The sequence below is a fragment of the Condylostylus longicornis genome, unplaced genomic scaffold (assembly GCF_029603195.1).
Source record: "Condylostylus longicornis isolate FDR11 unplaced genomic scaffold, ASM2960319v2 ptg000049l, whole genome shotgun sequence".
Taxonomy (NCBI): Eukaryota; Metazoa; Arthropoda; class Insecta; order Diptera; family Dolichopodidae; genus Condylostylus; species Condylostylus longicornis.
In genome coordinates, this window is record NW_026578018.1 from 1,645,452 (window position 1) to 1,657,538 (window position 12,087).

General features: G+C 22.7%; 1 protein-coding gene across 1 annotated transcript in view; it reads left to right on the forward strand.

Moving 5' to 3' along the window:
• Positions 1 to 247: 247 nt before the first annotated feature.
• The window catches only part of LOC129611295 (choline transporter-like 2), a 76,701-nt gene continuing 64,861 nt past the window's right edge, over positions 248 to 12,087 (forward strand). The window contains exon 1 of the mRNA XM_055524364.1: positions 248 to 327. The gene's annotated coding sequence lies outside the window, so the exon portion shown is untranslated. The remainder of the gene's footprint in view (positions 328 to 12,087) is intronic.

Here is a 12,087-nt window from a genome sequence, read left to right on the forward strand (position 1 = left end):
CAAGTTTCTTGTTTTATACCTCTGACAAATATACCGTTCCGAACATACGAGTACATACATTTATTTATTTTTGGTAAAGTAAAAAACAAAATATTAAAAAAAAAATTTTTGCTTTTCTTTTTACACACTTGGAATTCCTACTTCATGGTAACACTATTTACTAATAAAGAAAAGCAATTTTAAAATTCTCTTTTATTCACTTCACATTTTTTGAGATAACATTACAGTAAACAGTTTCACTTTCTTACTCGAACGAGTTAGTTTTGTTTTCATAATTGGGGATTAATTTTTAAAAATTTTTCATTTTTGTGTTTACGAAAATTTTGTGTATGTGCTTTGCATCTATCTACAAAAATTTGTACTATATTTAAAAATTTTTTTAATAAATCATCAAAATTTATTAATCATAATTGAATTGAATTCAATATTTTTAAAATTAGAAGCTTTATATTTACATAACTCATGTACTTATTTAGCATCCACTATTTGGTTTGCCAATAATTAAATTGTAAAAAATGAAAATTTATGATCAATATTTTACTTAAATAATTTTAATTTTAATGTCAGTGCAAAATTTTTTTTTTATTTTTATTAATTTAAATTATAAAAGAACTTTTTTTTTCCTTTTTATTTTATTAAAAGAAGAAATTTTAATTTAAACGTCAACTATTAAGTGTTTCTTTTCTTTTTTTTATGTGTGCTATCAATTTAGAAAGTGATTCAATTGTGTTTTTTTAATTTAATATTAAATTTGTTATTTAATTTTAGTTAATAATAATGTGCAATTCAAAATCACAAATATAAGTGTTTTTGTTATTTGAGAAAAAAAATTATTATTATTTTGTCGTTGTCTCTTTTTCCACAAAGAAAAAAAATTTAATCACTTTTTTATATTTCAATTTACTTTTATTTTTATCTTATAAGATGTAAGAATGAAAAATTCTCTACATCTTTTTAGATTAAAAATAAGTACATATACATAGATATACATAAAAAAATGTTATTTTTATATTATAAATAAATATGTATGTATATCATACTGTAACTGTACAGCACAATAATAACATTTTGCACCTTGTGAACAATGCCACAACATATCAAAATTTTATAATTTCGAGTAAATTTAGTCCATCAGTAATAAATTTTAGGTTTTCTTTTTTAAAAGGAAAATACTTACAACTTAGTGTATATACGGTATTTTAAGAAAATAACTAAATATTTTTTCTAAGCTCATAATATCTACTACGAAAACTATGAGATACGCAAGGAGAGTGGTGGACAAATTCAAATATTTGAACTTCAATTTTAATTAAAATAATATTTTGAGGTGTTTCATAATTATTTTCTTGTCATATATTAATCCAATAAGGCAATATTTAGATTTTTTGCAGTATTACTTTGTTGTTTTACATCATATAGGAAAAGCATTTCTCCTCCTCCTTTTATTTTTGTTGATAAACATTTTATGCAGCCCGCATATACTTTTCTTTTACATATATGCACATACTTATACATACATATATGCATATCTCAATTTGCAGCAAACTGTTAAATTATGACAGAGAAGAAAATAGATAATTCTGGAACAGCCTACAAAGAGTCTTTAAAAAAGTGGTAGTTTTTAAAATAATTTAATTTTTGAAATACCGATATTTAGATCAAATGAAATAATGAATTCACGCTATTTATATAACATTGTATGTATATAAATGTTTAAAACAAAAACTAATTATGTATTTTGATTTGTAGCGATATTGTACTAGGGGTGCAATGTATTATATGTGCTAACTTGTATGTACATATAAATATAATAAATTATTTATGTAATAATAAATATGTTATATGAATGTCAACAAATTCTTTATAAGTTTGCAATTTTATTCTTTTCTATTAAATATCTTGCTGTACAAAATAAAAGTGATGAGAAAAATTATTACAAAGAAATGCCATTCTTTGTTATAAAAAAAGTGAAAGTTTTTTTGCTATAAAAATTAATAGAAGAAGAAAAAAATCATTTAGTGATTTTGTGTAAAAAAAAAAATAATTTTATTATTTGCACTCAAATCATAAGCAAATGTAATTTTTAGCGTAAAAGAGAATTATGAATTAGCTTTTATGAAAAAAAGAGGAGACATTAAATTTAATTTAAAAAAAAGGTAGCTATAATTATTTTTTTATTAATTTGCACAAAATTTTATGTACATTTTTTATACTTACAGTCTTTTTCTTATTAATCATTACTCATAATTGTAATAATTGCTTACTGCAGTATTTTATTCGAATGTGTATTGAATATTATTACTTATGTATGTCTAAATATAGGTTACCTACGTATATCTATAATAATTAATAATATTCACGTATATAATATTCAAATTATTAATATTAATTTATGTAAATATTTGTATATGTACATACATAATATTTGTGTGTTTCTATAGTAATTATGTCTGTATGCAAAATATAGAAAATTGTGTACATATACATATGTATATATGTAGGAATATGTTGTTCAAACAATGACTGAATATTCATCAAATTTGAAAGTCATTGATCTACTGTAAGTAAGTATTTATTACCATTCCATTGTTAGGAAATTCATTGTTCATGTTATGAAAATCGTTGCAAAATAAAATTCTGGAATTACTTGAGTAATTTTATTTTGGAATACCAATGGACCTTTTTACATAAAATTCAGAATAAGTTGATGGTTAAAGTAAATTATTTATAACCTGATTGAGTGTCAGATTTTTTTACTTACCAGGTAAGAATATAGCAGCGAGTGAGTGTCGTATACATACGTACATGAAACTATTAAAAATATATCAGTCACTATCAATTGATATTGTTTATGAAAATCGATTTTTTTAAAATGTTTAAAAATGACAAAATTCATTTGAAAAAAAATTAAAATCTTATTGGGAAAATTAAAATTTCTGAAAGTGATTAAAAAAATGATAGAAAAATGGAGATGATACAATAAATATTTACCTTTGTCTACTTACTCCTTTTTTAAGTATTTACTTTTCCATAAAATTCTCTAACTCTTTAATGATTGTAGAATTGTAATTATGTTGTATGTATAAGTAAATGTAATTTCCATATTATTGTATTTAGAGTTCCTTCTTAACCTCATTCTTAATCTTATAACTTACTTACATTTTTGAAAACATTAAAAGATTTTCCAATGTTACTGTTATTTTGTTAAGCAAGGATATTTGAAAAATTTCCTTTACACAACACTAATGGCTATTATGAAATTTTGCCTTTTGTATTTTAAAATATTTATGTACAAGCCTAATTTGTACAACAACTTGTTGAATATTTGTGAATTTTGTAACAAAATTGTAAGAATATGAGAATTAGGTAATTGACTTTAATTTTTTGTTTTTAAGTATTTATTTATATTTTTATATATAATTCGGTTGCTAAGCAATATCGAATTTTGTATTGGTTTTTAAGTAAGTAAGCATTTTTAATTTTCAATTTCAAGGTTAAAAGGCTGTATAGAAAAATATTTTATTTATAGGTTAGCTATCTAGAAGTAAAATTATTCTCATAGAAGTTGTAATTTTATGACCAAATATTTTTATAAATAATTAGTTATGTGTATGTGTGTATGTATGTTATATTAAAAAAATGACCTTGAGGGAATACATATAAAATTATAACTATAAGCATGTATATATACATCCATGTGTACTTAATAAAATTAGGTGGGTACCTACGTACTTATTTTGTTATTCTTTTGCAAATTAAAATAGCTTTAAGAAATATTTGCAAATTGTATAAATTTATAATTAATAAAAATTTTAATTATCCGTAACTATTTAAGGTAGTAATTCATATTAATTTTAAATAAATTTTTAATTAAGTTCAGATAAGTACCCTCATATAAATATGTACATAGATATGTATGTAAGCTTATTTAATTTAAATTACCATTAAATTTTACTCACATTTACTTCATAATTTTTTATTGTTTACTTTTTGATAAAATGCAGTTATAATTATTGTACTTAATAAATTTTCTAATAATGTACATATACCTGTAATAATGTACATACATATAATACTTCAATATAAAATGTGAATTTAGAGCAGCCCATATGTATATGTAACTCAATTTTCACCTTTATGATTTATGTACATATTATGATTTATGTACATTAATCTTGGAATGGAATTTTGTGGTTCAAGTCTAATTGTTTTCATTTCACAAGATTTTTCCTTCTTTCAAAAATTTTGACTCTTCATATAAATGCTTATGACGCGTTCATTTTGTTTACCACTTTATTGTTATTATCACATGTTTCTAAAAGAATATGAACCTAATTTTTTATTTTTGTACAATTTTATATAATATTCATATACTTACTTTTGTATGTACTAAGAATATTACTAATTGAAATTGAATTTAATATTAAAATTGTAAGTATTACTTATTTTAAAGTTTTTTAATTCAATTTTAATTTGAACTTCTTGAAGTTCTTAATTTTTACAATTTTGTCTTAAATAATTTGATATCTTAAATTGTTTCAAAGTTATGCTGACATTAACAAGCAAATATTTAGGTTTATATGGTAAATAAATTAAATTTGGTAAAAATAAAAGAAAAAAATATATGAGAAAAGGGAACAAAAAAACCTGTTTTTGCTATAAAAAAATACTTCTTTCATGCTTTTATATTAGTTTTTAAAACTAACATCCATAGTTTATAATAATATATATATGTACATATGTATAAATAAGAATTGTATCTAGATGTTAATTTTTTCAAGTTAATTCGGCAAATATAAACAAAAAATAGCAATAATATTGGTTTTTAATAACTGGTTTTCGATATTTTCATAGTGTACTTACAATTTTTTCTCAGATTTTCACATAGATATTTGACGGACTGAGACACATATGTACATACATAGATATGCAGCTAAATTAATTAAGAATTTGTCGATGAAGTATGTATACAATAATGTGTGTAACACATATGCATATTATGTTTTTATACATACGTCCTTCCGTCCAATCGCACGATAGCTTAGAAACGGATGACGTAAACACCATCAAACTTTCACAAGTTGTTTCTTTTCTGCCAAGGGCGGATCCTATTATGTTTGGACCAATTCCGACAACAGTTTTGGGTAGCTCCCTTTACAAACTAAGTAATAATAATATTAATATGACATCTCGTAAACGTGTGTCCAATAACATTTTACCTACTTATATGTATTCTGAAAATTTTAATGGAACGGCTGCATTGGTTCGGATAGGTGCCATACAACTCTAAAAACTAATTTTAAATCTTAAATTAAATGTTAATGTTAATCAAAAATAATAGTTCCATAAGACTTGCCAGTCATGTGTCCAATTATTTATAGGTCACACATATCCTAAATATTTCAAAAACAAGTTTTTATATTGTCAAGGTGCAGGGTATAATTCGATTGAAATATTTTTACTTCTTGTGTATTTCAAATTAGTATCTCTCAGTTTTGAAACCGCGGTCAATTTAACTTATATATACATGTGATTTAATTATATTCCATGAACGTGCGGTTAATTATATTATTAAAAATTATTATGCTGAGCGAGGGTGTCTGTCTTAAACAGAAAAATATATTGTAAAAGGAAAGAAAATTTTTATTTTCAAATAATTTTATAGAATTCATAAAACATATTATGTACTTACATACCTTTAATACGTATTCATTTTGTGATCAATATAAATTTATATTTAAATTTTCAAGATTTTAATTTATTTCTTCCGACATTACATTTTAGAAAATTTAAAATTAGAATGCTATTATCCATATTCTTAATGACTATATTTTTTTTTTTTTTTTGAATATAAAAACCTATTTTTAAATGACAACAACTGGAATATAGTAGAATAGAGTAGAATAAATGATATAAAATCTAAAAATATTCAAGCAAACGAAACACTTCTAAAAAAATATTTTATTTTTGGTTGCGTTCTATGCATTTGCATAAGTACTTATATAAAAACTGCTAAGAAATCCAAAAAACTACTCGTAGAATTATTGATCCAAAGCAATAATTTTGTTATACTTAAGTATTTAAAGAAAATTATAATTTAGGGAACGATGTTATAAGCACTTTGGTTCCTTCTTTATATTATTTTAATTGTGTAGTATATATATATATATATAAATATTTCTATACATATACATACTTATACGAGTAAGTATTGTAAAAATTAATTTAAATACGACTGACGTCTTGAGTATTAGAACTAATATTTTGACGGTAAATATTAGGAGCATTGTATGCCGATGAAATTATTTGTTTTTTTCATTCAACAATATAAAAACACAAGTTCTTAATTAAATAATTGGATGTTAGTTTACTATTTCGGTAATCTAAAAGTAAAATTATCAAACTAGTCCCATTTTGAAGAATATTTTATTTTGTACTTACTTAAAATATTTGCTTAAATTAAAAAAAATTACCGATATTTTATATTAGCGTATTAAGTGCCTTAATATTGTCTTTCTTTAATTCTATTGTCTCTGTAAGATTCTATTTATTGAAAAAAGTGCTCAAGTACTTAACGTTATTTGTAAAAAGTTGTTGAAATCCAATTGATTAATGGAATTAAGTCTGTGGAAATAACAAAAAAAACTACTTACATATGTATACACACGTACTCAATTCTATTTCACATCATAAAATTTAACTAAATAAGTAAAGCGTTATTCTGTTAAGTCATAAAACAAAAAACGCAAAGACAAAATGATACAATTCATAAAAGAAGCAACAAAAAAGAGAGGTGATGTAATTTAAAGCGCCGTATAACGCTATCATGCTGCTCTAGATGTATGCGAATATATTTTCGTTTTATTTAAATGATCACTGTTTTAAAACTATAACTACTTATATATATTCGAGTAAGTATTCTGTGTACTTAATGTATCACACTAAAAAGTATAAATTATGACTAGTACTCGTAATGTTAATATTATGATTTGGATTAAAATAAGCATTAGTAGAAGCTTTAATTTATTATGAAGAGAAACAATGTATTTTCTATTATCCCGATATAAACAAAAAATATAACTATCGGGTACAAATGTTTGTATTTTCTCAATTGTGAAATTGTGATTTTAGCAATTTTAGCGAATTTTATTAAGAGAAGAAAGGAATTTCTGTATTTGCTTTTACATTTTGAAAGTACATGATTTCAAAATGAAGAGCATAATATACTTAATATGAATAATATATTTATGACGTTTAATATTGAATTGGTGATCATATCATAATCTACAAAATATCAAAGTACATCGAGAAACATACGTAATTTAGTAACTTGATTTCTTAAATTATATAAATTATAAACGAAGCAACTACATATGTACATAAATAATTTATAATGGGATGAAATGAGTGCAAATATTTTGTATAATAGATAAGCTTTTAAGTAGACATAATATGAACTTTTATGAAGTTTATTCACTTCGTGCTACCACATGAGCATTCCATAGATTTTGTCTCATATACATGTTTATTAATAATAAACTGTAAGCATATTAAACAAATAAAAACAAAAATAATTAACTTCTAACGCTTTAATTATAATATGATAAATTTTTACATATTGTTCAAATTAAATATTTAGAGTAATAAAATTGTTCTGTAATTTTAATTATATTTATACATAATTATAAAGAGAAATATATATTTTATAATATTTTGATATACTAACTATACAAATTTGATATCATGCAATTTTTTTATTATAGATTTTCTACAAAAAAAAAGAAATTGGACACAATGATATAATTATAATATTTGAGGTCAGCATGTGTCAGGAATAATTTAACATATTGAAGATTTCAGTTATGTTTAGTACTTTTAGTAGTTTAAGAATTTTTGGGATACAAATCAAAATTCAGAATAACAATTTTAAGTTTAATTTCAATTTGACATTATACTAAATACAATTGTCATCGTTTTCATTAATAATTATTCATAGTGTGATCATATATTACACATTCTTCTTTTTCTTAACTTTCATTTTGTACATCTACGAGTAATCGAATAAAATTAGAACAAATTTCTAAATTAAAGTTAGAATCAACTTTTTTGTATGTATCACAATGATTGCACGACTCTCCGAAAATTGAAGACCAACACTAAATTCTGACTCTTGTTACAAATTCTAAACAAAGACAAATTCTTAAATTATATCAAAGACAAATTCAAGAGAAATGATAGAGTTGTGCGGGCGAGTATACAAAACAATATGCAATTAAGTATTAGTGACAAGTTGGAAATCAGATAAAAAGATCTAAAAGAAAGATGAACTATACTTAAAAGAGAACAAGTTTTGAAATAGATTACATACTCATCAACAGTAAATAATGCTACAAGAAGCATAATTTTTAACTTGAAGAAAAATCTACAAAAGCATAATATTTGTTTTTAAATGTCATTTTCAAAAAATTTGCCATAAAATTTTTCTGTCAAAATAAAATCCAATGTAAGTGCATATTTACTGTAAAGAGATTAACGTTTGTAGCTTTATCAAAGCTGTTTGTTTGTTTTAAAATGACCATACCTACAAAGCATCCCATTGAAATTATCTGACAATCTGTATTTTCTCATTAATAACCCTATAGAAGAACATTCAACACGAGAACATTTTAAAAAAGAAAAAAAAGCATTTAAGTAGTACGTGTAATATTTTCTCTTTTTGAACTATAAATGTAGGACAAGAAAATTACAATAAGTACAAATTTTTTTACAAAACTTTTGTAACCGGCCGCAATTTCCGCATTGCGATTTTAATCTACTACTTCAATTCTTATTAATTTCATTTTTATGGAATTTGGAACAATGAATATTTCTTTTTTCATAATTATTTTTTTTCACTTTTTCATAATTTCATTTTCGTTGATAGTTTAATTTATGGCAAATATAAATTGTCGAGTAAACTTTTGTGAAAATCCTAAGTATGTACAAGTAGTATGCTTCTGTTTTAAATTATAGATTTTAATATTTTATTGCTATAATATACTGGCTAATGTTAATACTGTGAATTAAGTTAATGGATTGAATTATTAAAACTTCACTTAATTCCATAATAATGTAATTTCCTTAAAATGTTCCTAAATTGTAATTAATTTGGCACAAAAAATGTTATACTTAGTAATTAAACTTCAGTATTTAATTTAAAGTTATTTATATTCAAAAATATATTATGTAAGTATATAAAATAATTATTTAGTACCTATAAGTATATACAAAATGACACACCTATACATTTTGAGGAACATAATTATGACTTTGATTAATTTGATATGGAAGATTAGTTACAAATTTCTTTGACATTTTTTTGCTTTATATTTTTGAATTGAAATTAATGTATTTTACCAGTACATATACTCAGATAATTTTTCATCAAAAATATTGACCATACATGAAAACTTAATGGTAATTTATTTTGCTAAATTTTAAACTAAATTAGACTGTGATATAATATTGCTTAAATTATTATATAAATAAGGTATGTTCGACCGTTATTGAGACGGGTCGGAGTATTTGTTATTCACAAATGGTAATGTATCCTTTTTTGAATATTTCGTAATTCTTGATTTATTATAACAGTTCTCTCAGTATAATTACGTATTTAATAATAATTTATTAGAGAAGAGAGTTTGAAAGCAAATTAAAAACTAAATTTTATATAAAATTGAGCATCTACATATAATCATTAAAATTATGTTTACTGGAAATTATCTTAGAGCAACCAGGTCTTTAACTGTATGTGGTCTCCGAATTGTAGGTTAAAAAAAACTTTAAATATTTCTGAAAATTTGGAGCTATGTTTAAATTGTGGATTTTTATAAAAATTCATTATACTCGTAAGTTGTTAAAAATTACTTGTTTTAGAATTATTTTGTTCTGGATTAAAGTTTAAGTAAAACCAACAGACATAAGAATTTCATTAACAAAAAAAATTCCAAGAATATGGTTATTATTGATTTAAAATATTTGGGATACATAGGCAGTAGGCACCTAATAAATTTCTTACAAATCTAAATTTTGCAAATCAACACAAAAAAAAACGTATTTTATTATTCTAAGAAAGAAAGTTTTATCAATTACTTTTTAAAATACATATGAAATTAATTATTTTTGATTTGGTTTTATTGAAATTATAATATAGTTCCTATAACGTTGCGGGTTTTTGATAAAGTACAGTGTTTAATAAGAATTTGAAAAATTATTTAAAAACATTGTGTAAATATAAAAGTTTTCTTATCACCAAAACTTGAACTTGTAAAAATTTCAAATACTTTTTCAAGTGAATCATTTTTTGTGTGAATAACCTTTAAAGCTTTAATATTAATTACAACAGTATAGAAATTTACACTGCATACGTGTGCATTTGTATGTATATTCTAAATATTTGCTCTATAAGTATCAATTTTTTAAAATGATCAACTCTACTAAAATAATATTTATTTTTTGTTTTTTAAATATGTTTGGGGAATTTTAATGATTCTGCATGTTTCTGCTTTAATTAAAGTTGATTACGGTTTTTTATATAATTTAATAAAAAAATGCCCCTGTGAATTCAATTTCGATTAAAAAAATAAAATTTAATATGGTAATTAAGTCTATACAAAATTTGTCTGGGTTTTTCGTGTCGTGTGATATTTTAAACTAGTTTTTGTACCCACCCGCATGTTAATGGCGCACAATATTGTTAAATTTGAAGGTTATATTATTTTACATATGTACATGTTTACTTTTCACTGAAATTTGAACATATTTACTTTTTTAAATTTGAATGAACTTGAAATTATTTTCATAATTACTTTTTTTTTTTAAATAAACTGAAATTGTATAAAATTTATTTATTGTTTTATACTTACTCAATTAAATTTATTAAACGATTTTAATTATAAAAATTCAAGATAAGTATTGTTTTTATTGTAGAAACGCAAAGAGGTTACTGCTGGATTCAACGACATATTCACCGATAATTTCGGAAGTCATTAGGTTGAACTCACCTATGAGCTTTACAAAATATTTAAGCTTAGTTTATTATTCTATAAAATTATTTAATTTGAGTTCGGTTGAAATTGATAACTAACTGTATCGAACAGCTGTCCTGTTATACAATTTGAAATAAAATCTTAGAAAATCATTTCAAAAAATTTGGAAATTGGGTTGGGTATCTTTTCAATTTTTCTATAAACGAGATTTTTTTTTAATATTCGTCACAAGTATAACTTTCTGCACACTATTGCTTATTACAAAATTGACAGAAAATCAACTCTATTTATTCTCATTTACTCACTTAAAATTAAATTTTGTTGTGAGTTTTGTGTAATAAAAAGATTTGCCTGAAACTGTCAAATTCGCTATAATTTTCTTTCAAGTAAGTCGATAAGTTGATAAGTTAAAAGTTTTATATTTATTAGTTTTTTTTTTCACTAAAAACAATTAAAGTTTTACTTTGATTTTTGTTATTTGACTTTTTATTGGTACGTGGTGCGTACTAATGGTAAATAGCAATATAAAATTTAAAATATTAGAACAATTGAAAAGTCTTCTATTTATTTTATTAGACTATTGTTAACTGTAGGTACTTAAAGGTAAATATAGTTTTTCAATCTTCCATTCCTGTAAAATGTAAAATTAAAATGTGTTTTAGTTCAAATAACTTAAAAAACTAAACTAATTTTAAACATATATGGCAATACAACAATTGTTTACAGTTTACTATTAAAATTACATTCTATTATAGAGTCGAGGGGTCCTAATGTCAAATTTTGATACGATGGGCTATTTAATTAATTTATTTTGCGCTGATTCACATTAAAAATTTAATTTTAATACTATTTATATATATATATTAATATTTGCAATATTTATACCGGTTATTTAAATGTATTTATAACTGGTTTATTTAAGTTCTAATAAGCTCGGTTGAGTTGAAAGGGCTGTTAATAATCTCTGTAATTAAAGAAGACAGTTTTTCTTTACAAGTTTTTTTTTTATAGAAATTTTTTAACAATTTTTATGTACCTAAAAATTGTTTTTTCTTTTAAT